The following is a 9,691-nucleotide window of genomic DNA, read 5'->3' on the forward strand; positions in this document are numbered from 1 at the left end:
CATGTTTATGTAGTGTACACATACTTCATTCCATAGATTTGAAATGCTAATTCCATACTAACAACATATTACATTTACATATCTATTCTACATGATTGCAATATAGTTGTTCATGAGTTGTATCCTTCAAGAGATCCTTCAAATGGTTTGAGACAAATCAAATCCCAAAAGAAAAAAGATCTTTGAAATATAATGTTGCTTCATCCAATCTGCAAATTAAATGGTAGAAAAGCTTTATGAGAAAAATAATCTTGATTTCATATATTTACTGAAGCAAAAAGGTCTTTGAGTAAAAACTCATCTTCTATGAGAATAACATATACAAATCCATATGCTGACTTCACTAAAATTGGAAATTTTTGTCTGTTATTTGCAAAAGATTTTTCTTAATATACCTTTTTCTACTTTATTTAAAAATTTACTTGAAAATAAAAAATATATATATTTTAAAATATTTATGTTAATATTTATTATAATCCAATTTTATTTTTTATTTAACTATAAAAAATGCATTTCATTGGATTAATAAATCAGAAAGAGAAATTTTGGAAGGGCCCCACCTTATACAAGGATTAAGAAAGAAATCAAAGATGTTAACATATCAACATAAAATAACAATATAAAACTAAATAGCAAGAATATACCAATAACACCTCATTAATAGGGGCAAGGAAAAAAAGATAGGGAAATTATCAAAGAACAACAAGAAATCCATATGTTCAAGGTGGCTTGAAGCCAAAATTATAAAGTGGGATTTGCTTCCTTGTAATAGCCTCATCCTTTGACTTGATGAACCTCATTCCTTTTTGGCAGAAATCTCATCTTTAAGATTCATGTTTGAGTCTATAAGTCATAATGGACCATTTTCTTTGTTATATTCCATCTTGGATGATGAATGTTATGATTCAAAAGAGGGGTTGAGATAATTCATATACTAGATCTCACCATCTCGGCCTTCCCTAACAAAATTCCTTCCCTTGCCAAATTCTTCTTATAGCCCCACAACTAGATGAGACTCATTTTCACTAGTAATATTATAAACATTTTAATTCCACTCTTCTTGAATAGAGGACAAACCTCCCTATCCTTAAATCCCAAGGGTACCTAAAAATATTCTTGAGGTGAAGAAGGTACCCTATAACTATTTTTACTATCTATTTATCTTCTCATATTCTTATACCTAGTAGAAGAATTTTTAGGCTCGAGTCAATTGTGATGCACTAGCATGGAATCCTTGTAATAATCTACTATGCCCAATTACCCAAGTTAGAGGATAAGGTGACCAACAATGAGAGGACCTTATTAACATCTATCACAACACTTTGTCTACTAAAATAATAGGCATTTTCTATATTTGGTCATCTTATACACTATGAAGTTAGATAAAGGACCTACTAATGCCTAAGAAAACTTCCTTCTTAAATTTAAATTGCAATCCAAGTAATATCATATATATTATGACTTTACTAAAATATGCCTTCTCTAGTTTAAAACACAAATTCTACATCAAAAGGAGGAGATAAAAATTTCCAAGAAACCATGACACAACTAAGAGGTTCAAAGAAAAAAACCCATGAAGAGAAAGGGAGAATATAAAGGTTCACTTTAACAAATCTAATAGCTCCAACATACCACAAAATTTATAATTTCTCTTTGCCTAATGTATAGAAACATCCACATATTGCCTAGCGACTAAAAATGTTCTAATAAGGGAATTCCTTAGATTGTGAGATGATGTATGATGAATGGAGTTAAGGACTTGAAGTACCTACCACTTTCCCTCTTTAAAAAGCATCAAGGAATAAGGTTGCACTATAAAGGAGTTCAATTTATATTTTACTAACTTATCCCAAAACTTCCTCAAAGGAAGGTCACTAATAGATCTTAATGCATCCCTCACTATAGGCTAAAACCAAGAAAATAAAGTAGCATACGCATCCTCCAAACCTAGCAAAGAAGAATATAATCCAATAGAGCACACAAAGTGATACCATCTATAACCATATGACTAAAATAGGGAAATTGGGAATAATCAACAATATTTTCTTACCTTAATAACATTTCCTTTAAGAGGTAGATCAAAGTGATCTACCCTACAACCACAAATTGATCACTTTAAATTTCCTCCTTGATGCCAACACCACTCATAACATCCTCACCTATATCTAAGTGGAAAATACCCTCACCCATGTCTAAGTGAGAAGGATTAATATACCTATCTCCCAAACACTCACAAGGAATATATTGAGTTCAGCTCCCCCAATATGATCTTCTACACATAAAATGTGAGACATTACAATAACCAACTACCCAACAAAATCCACAAAGCATCTAATATGATTTGTTTCCTATTTTAAAGTTGGGATTAAGATGGTCCCTAGAATTATTATGCTTTAACATTAAAAAAGACTATATGTTGTAGAAAAAGAAGATCTTTATAGCCCTAGTAAAACAAATATGGTTAATTTTATTTCCTCTAACTAACCTATGCAAAATGATTTATAAAAAATTTAGAATGCCACTTCTAAAAAATTGAGGAGGTTAACCTTGTTTGCAAAAATACAGTTAATATGCACAATGCCTCCCTATAGGCTATCTAGGTTAATATGGAAAGGAAAAGGGTGAAGAAATCAAACACATGGAGTCCCTAGCTATAGGTTCGGGTCCCATGGCATCTTTGTTAAAATCCACCCTTGATTCTGCATTGGCCTCCTCTAGCACTAGGATTAGGTTGAGCAAAAAAGTGTCTTTTTTGGATAAAGTGCCAAGTTTGCTCTAGGATTGGCAAGCAAGAAAGGGAACCCCCATGTAGTTGACCATCACTTTGTGTCTATACTAGGTGGTTGTTCTATGTTTTGTGGGTTTTGGTTTTTCTCTATTTTGTTGGTTTTCTTACTTTAGTTTTTGGCTCTAGGGTCATCCTGCTGGGTTTGTGCTTTGTTTTTGTGTGGGGTTTTTTATTGGTTGTGCATCCCTCATGTTCTCTTCATGTCTCTATGTGGTTATGTAATGGTATGGGCCTATCTCACTTTTATTAATTAAAACAATCAAAGGCAAATTTTGGAGTAGAAATGAGTAACTATTTGCTATTGTTTGATGCACATGAGGTATAAAATTGATATTGAATTTGAAAATTCAGATAAATAAAGTTTAAGTAACATCTTTCCTTTTAATTTATTATGATTCTAGTTTTTTTTATTTTAAAATTCTTTTATTGGGTCATGTTAATGATTATATTAAACTTATATTAGAGATAAGATAATTTTTCAAAGATAATTATGTAGATACTTTGATATCATTTTATTATTCTTATGTATTATAATAGATCAAGGATGTGGTCCAAAATATAAATACAAAAAATTACTATACAATCATTTGTTGAAAGTTACCTACTAATTAAAAGATAATCAAATAATTTTCTATTTTTATAACATTATCTATTCATTTTTTAAATTCAAATATTTTTTTTTTATTTCAAAAAAGATATTTTAAACTAAGATATTTGTTATTCTTATTGATATAAAAAAAAAAAATTATTTTAAGGCTTATCATTTTATGGAGGATTCTTCTATTTTTCACTAGAATTGTATGATTTTTTGGCTTATTGGAGGAGATCAAAAGTATTGTCTTACCCTTGCTTATATCCTAGTTAATTAACTTTGTTGTTTAGAGGAAGGGGATTTCTTTGTTTGGGTTAATGATACTAAAATGGTTTGCTCCATTTATAGTATATATTAATCAATAGAAGAGGAAAATAATGGGTTTGAATATTTACCTTAGTGGAAAAAGATCTAAAATAAATTTGGTTGGCCCAAGTCTAATTTTATTAATTGACTACTTTTTCAAAATAAGTGTCTAATCTATGACAATAGACAAAAAGAATGGATTTCAATGCCCTTATAAATATGTTCTTTTTAGTACCCATCTATGACAATAGACAAAAAGAATGAATCAATGAGGAATGTGTGTCTCATATTTTCTTTTAGTACCCCTTTTTTAGAGTGTATGGAAGAAATTGTAGTATATTTCAAATTGAACCCTTTTTCATGCTACTTATTCATTTAATTTTTGATCTTCATCAAGGGCATCTTCCTAGTTTTACCTCTCTTTCCTATTAGTTTCATAGGTTATTGGTCCTATATTTATCCTTTGAAAAAAAAAATTAAGAGGAGTGATTAGATCTTTTAAGTAATCAAAGTCTCATTTGGGTATATCTGACAAAAAAATTAGAGTCAACAATAGAAACTTTAGCAATAATGTACTCTTTTGATCAATTCATTATTCCCTCTAATATTTTAATTTTGAAGAATTTATATTTGTGAACAATATCTAATTGGATATATTCATTTTATTTCTTAAATAAAATTTTACTTAAGGTCAATAGGGCTCATAAATAGTCTTCTCCCCATATTGGGTCTTTTTTAAAACAAATAGTAATGATTCTTCTAGAGGTAATCTTATTGAAGTTTGGATTGGAGGTATTGGGCATGATAGAAATGTTTTTTTCTCACATTTTCTACTAGGTTTGTAATTAATAATCAAATGGAGGGATGCGATATGCTTGTGGCTTAAGAGGAATCTAATGAGATATGTTGGAAATAGGTTAATTGTGAGATGAATTCTATTATTTTAGTTTCTATTTTGAACAAAGCAAGTTTTGTTGACTATTCTTAGTGGTTGGCATCCTATGTAGTGCAAATTCATTACCTTTCTTGAAAATTTGGTTTAATCTTCTTTGTTCATGTTCCTCTTGAATAGAATTTTTTTTGTGGATAATCTCAAGTCAAATAAGATTTTATGGTTAATTGAAGATGGAATATTTCAAATTGGGAGTCTTTATCCTATAATTAATCTACATAGTTCCTTTACCTTCTTCAAAAGTATATAGATTGATCATTGTTATTTTTTTTATAATATTATCAAGTTTTTTGAGTTTTCCATTTTCAATAGTTCTTGGCAATGGAAGATCGATAATAAACCCTCCTCTATTTTTTTTCTTTTCCTTTTAGTGACAATTATCACTACTAAAAAATTCTTCTATGATATTTTTCTAGCGTTTATATTAATATATAAATCCTTATTCTCCCCATCCCAAAGAAAAATATATTAAGTATTAATGAATATGTGAGATAATATAATTTTATTACCAGCCTCAATTTAAAAAAAAAAAATGGTAGTTAAATTGTTGGAAAGACCAACTCCCATTAGATTGATTTCAAAAAGTTTAATAGAGTCTATAAAACATTTAAGGGATCCTAGAAAATAACAGATCAACAATGTCCATAAAATATGTTTTTCCAAGCCAAAAAGAGATCCTAGCTAACCAAAAATGGATCTACTACCATCCTAAACCTGCTTAGACATATACCAAAGAAACCCTAATAGCTTAACCATAGACTAATCAAATTCAACAAAGATTTTCTGACCTTCGGTAGACCCTTGAAGATGTCTACTAGTCATCATCTGCCACCTCGTCTAGATGGATGTCTTCAGCCTGCATATCCCATTCGAGCCCCTCCAGACAGACATATGCTCAATTTAAAAAATTCCAATATTATTAAAAATTCAAAAATATTAGTGAATATGTGAAATTATATGATTTCTTAACCAAATTCTAATTATTGTTATAGACATTGAAATTTAGAATATATTTTTATAATTTTAAAAAAATAAGTGTAATTATTAAAAATATTTGAGATTAGATTCTTTCTTGTTAAAAACTCTAATTATTATTTTAGATTTTGACATTTGGAATTCATTTTAATAAAATAAAGACTTGTGAATTTTATTAAAATAAATTTACTTTTAAATTTTAATAAAATGAAGAGTGAAAATTTTATTATTTCCTATGTTTCCAACAAAATTTACAAATAAAAAATTATTAGAACATTTTAAAAGAAACAAAGAAAGTGATGGTGATTTTAGCTTTTTTTAATGAATGGGTGTTAATATTATCATTTGTTAAAAATAATAGTGGACATATTGTTAAAAAGGTGGGTGGATATAGAATCACACATCAATAGTCAAAGAAATATCGTCACTAAATCATATTTTCATCTTTCATATGTTTAGCTAGAAATGATAAGTTTATTCTTATGTTTGTGTAATCCCCTACTTAAGAAAACAATCCACCTCTCACTTCTTAATTAGAACTTATTATTAATTTAAACATTTCATTAAAATCAAATTAAATAATATAATTAATAATGTATATCTCAAATTATAGTGATCTAACTAATGATTAAATTGTTTAAATATTCTTATTATGATATTACCATATTTTGTGGTTCAACTAGAATTCAACATGAAAGCTAATGATCTAAAAATTTATAGAAACAATCAATTAAAAAAAATGAAAACAAATCAATTAATAAATAAATAATTCTCAGAAGGATTAAAAGACAAATATTTATAGACTACACACTTTTCCTTTCCATTTGCATCCCATTACTAATGAACTTACAATTGCAAATTCAAGAATGAAAAACTCATACAAGAATTATTAAACTTATACATACATTCATTAATTTTAAAAAATTAATACTTTCAATAAATAAATAAAAATTATTAATTATGCATTTGACTTACAATTCTTTGGGTTAGAATTCAAAATATATAAATTAAGTTTAATATATAAAAATCTAGAGGAATATAGTGAAAAAAATTCTTGATTTTTTTGAAATTTTGTGAATTCATATTATTTTATTTAAAAAGATAATAATGATAATAAGTTCTTGGTATATTGGTGAAATTGAATGGTTTTGAATGAGTCTTGGAAAATTTTGACAAAATGAGAGGTTTCATCTCAAACAAAGAAGTTTCAAACTAAGATTTGTATTCTCATATTGAATATCTAAATGATTTTATAAATTTGATATAAAAATGTCAAAAAAACAAAAAAAAAAAACATTTTTATTTATATATCATATGTAATTCGTAAATAATTTATTTTTAATATTTTAAAAAAAATATAAATTTACATACAATGAATAATAATTAATAAATCTGAGAAATTTTTAATTTTCTCAACTTTATCCATAAACAATATGTTCTTCCAAAAAAAATGCAATAAATAACAAGTAATATATTATCACCACTTAATTGCAAATAAGTCATTTTAAGTCAAAGAAAAACCAGAAGCAAGTTTACTTAAACTTACATGTAACAAATCAAGAGAGATCAAACAAAACCAAAAGCAACTCTTTGTGAAATTATTTGTGGGAAATCAAAAGAAATTCTACATAAATCCATAACTAGCACTTGTATCAAAAAGGAGGTTCAGGGGTTATGTCGATAGTAAAATTTACTCTAAATAATATCTTGGAGGGTACAATCCACTCTAAATAATTACACTAAGTTATACAAAATTCCTTTAATAATAGATGACTGGAATAGAAGTAGCAACAAATATGTGTGACCGTGGATTCTATTCAAATACATGAAAATGTCACTATAATAATCACCTTTGATCATGCAATGAATAAATATTATCCATGTTCAGTGTTGGGTTTTATAAGAAGTGAGTGTCGATTTTTAATATTGTTTCAAATTTATTATAATTTTTAAATATGATTTTATTTTGTTAATGAGTTTTTGAAATTTATTTTGTAAGTACGTGGTATCAATATTTTAGATCACATGTCAGTTATCTAGTATGAAAATTGCTAGTTTGATATTTAATACTTTTTAATTTCATATTTAATGGTTAATTTATTTGATTCTCATATTAATTTAACTACCTAACTCTTAATCTTCACATCTAATAATCTACTTATTGAACTACTTTTTCAATCTTCTTTTTCATTTTTATTTTTGTTCCTCATATAATGATGGATCAGGATCTGAAATATTGATACAAAAAATTATAAATATTCATTTAAAAAAATATATATTTTATTTTACTATATTCACATTGAAGATAACTCATCTTTCATTAATTAGTAATATAGTATAGTCCTCCAAAAAATACCCATAGCAAAGTAATTACTCACTAAGGAAAGCAAATTACTCACTACGAGTCTGTCAAATTAGAAAGCAATTAAGTAATTAACGAATTCTGAATATTGCCATCAGCGTGTCTTGTTTGTAAGAAAGGTCAAATTGAGAAAAAGAACAGACCACAATAGCTGAGGAAAATTTGAGAAAAATAACCCTAGGTTTCTTAACTTTTAGGGCTTAATAGTGTATTCTGTAATAATTTGACAGAGATAATCTTTGAGTAAAAAGGAAAACAACAGTGTCACTTTGATTTAAGATTAAAAAATTCGACTTTTTTGTAAGTTGACCTCTCAAAATCCAAGCAATAAAATCTGAATAAGATTACCAATAGGAAACGTTATTGGGATGCAACAGGATTTAAGTGTCTTGAATGGAGATTTACTAGCTAGGGATTTAATTTTGTCTTAGAGTTAGTGAAAATCAGCTTAAAATGACTCCAGAATTGATGAAAAAAGGACGCTGTGTCATACAAATCCACTAAAAAATATGAATAGGTGCTCAATATCTGCTCAGTATCCATACAGGAGGAGATCCAAGCACAAAATCACTAATACCCAGAAAACGAGACGCATAGAACTAAACATGATGTATAAAAGAAACTCTCGCACATTTCACTGAGGTGTCTAGTGAAGATTAATTCACAGGACCGCCACTCAGTACAAAACACAAGAAAGCTGAAAACAACGAAAAACTGACAAAAAATTTGTGCCTAATCCATCTGAAGTGTAGGCTGAGATTTGGGACAAAGAAACAACACGATTTGGTGACAGGCGAGTCATTTTGCATGGGGTTTTGGTGAATTGGTTAAGAGCAGGGGCGTTGGATACAGATAATCTTAAACCATTTGATGATGGCCATCTACCCAAAAATTTCGGAAAATGCCGGTGTGGTGTTCCCACCTGAAAAAAGCCTATCGACTAATTAAATAAACCAAATTATGAGCAAGCCTATATTAACGAACTTGTGACAAATCCATGATATACATAATACAACTGGGAGTATAACTACTTTATAATTTGGAAATTCAGAGCTCATACATTCAGAATTCACATCCAAATAAACAAAACCAAAAGCAAATCTGCATAAACTTACTTGGGACAAATCCTGAAGTTTTCATGATGTCCAGTCCCATAATATGTATGCACATGAATACGACTGGGAGCATAACTGCTTTATAATTCATAAATAATGAGCTGCCCATAGCATGTTAATCGAAGCTCGTCCAACGCCATTTTACTGGAAGACCTATTTTTTGGCTGCATCGAAGCTGATATTCATTGATTATAGCTTCATAGCTGGAAGACTACGAAGAATATTGGCCAAATCTGCACTGGATGACTGTCAGCTTGGAGAAAAAAAGGGATTGAATACAAAACAGTGAGTGAGTTTAAGGATATATTGATTTTTAGTCGATGGGTTTGGTGTGGTAGGCAGCGGGCATGTAAAGCTACTAGTAAAGTGAAAATTTGGCATGAAATGGAATGGTAGGATTAACTGTCCTTTCAACGATCCGACTGACCGTTGAACTTGAATAGAAATGATTTTTCTCAACGATAGTGCATGGATCTAATTAATCGACACCTGATTGATGACCAACTTTTCTTAAATACATAGTCATTATTTCTATCATTACAAAGCTAGACGAAAGAATATTTCTGTCACTTTTCTAAAATATATTAATTTGAACGTATCC

The 9,691-nt window shown here is 28.5% G+C and overlaps 1 long non-coding RNA gene across 1 annotated transcript; it reads right to left on the reverse strand.

Annotated features, from left to right (window-relative positions):
* Positions 1-8,412: 8,412 nt before the first annotated feature.
* LOC131065613 (uncharacterized) lies at positions 8,413-9,352 on the reverse strand. The gene is made up of 2 exons (XR_009111438.2): positions 9,091-9,352; positions 8,413-8,908 (listed from the first exon to the last, which is right to left on the reverse strand). It is a non-coding gene; the product is annotated as an uncharacterized LOC131065613 (long non-coding RNA).
* Positions 9,353-9,691: the final 339 nt, after the last annotated feature.

This window comes from Cryptomeria japonica, chromosome 7 (assembly GCF_030272615.1).
Source record: "Cryptomeria japonica chromosome 7, Sugi_1.0, whole genome shotgun sequence".
In the NCBI taxonomy this organism is placed as follows: Eukaryota; Viridiplantae; Streptophyta; class Pinopsida; order Cupressales; family Cupressaceae; genus Cryptomeria; species Cryptomeria japonica.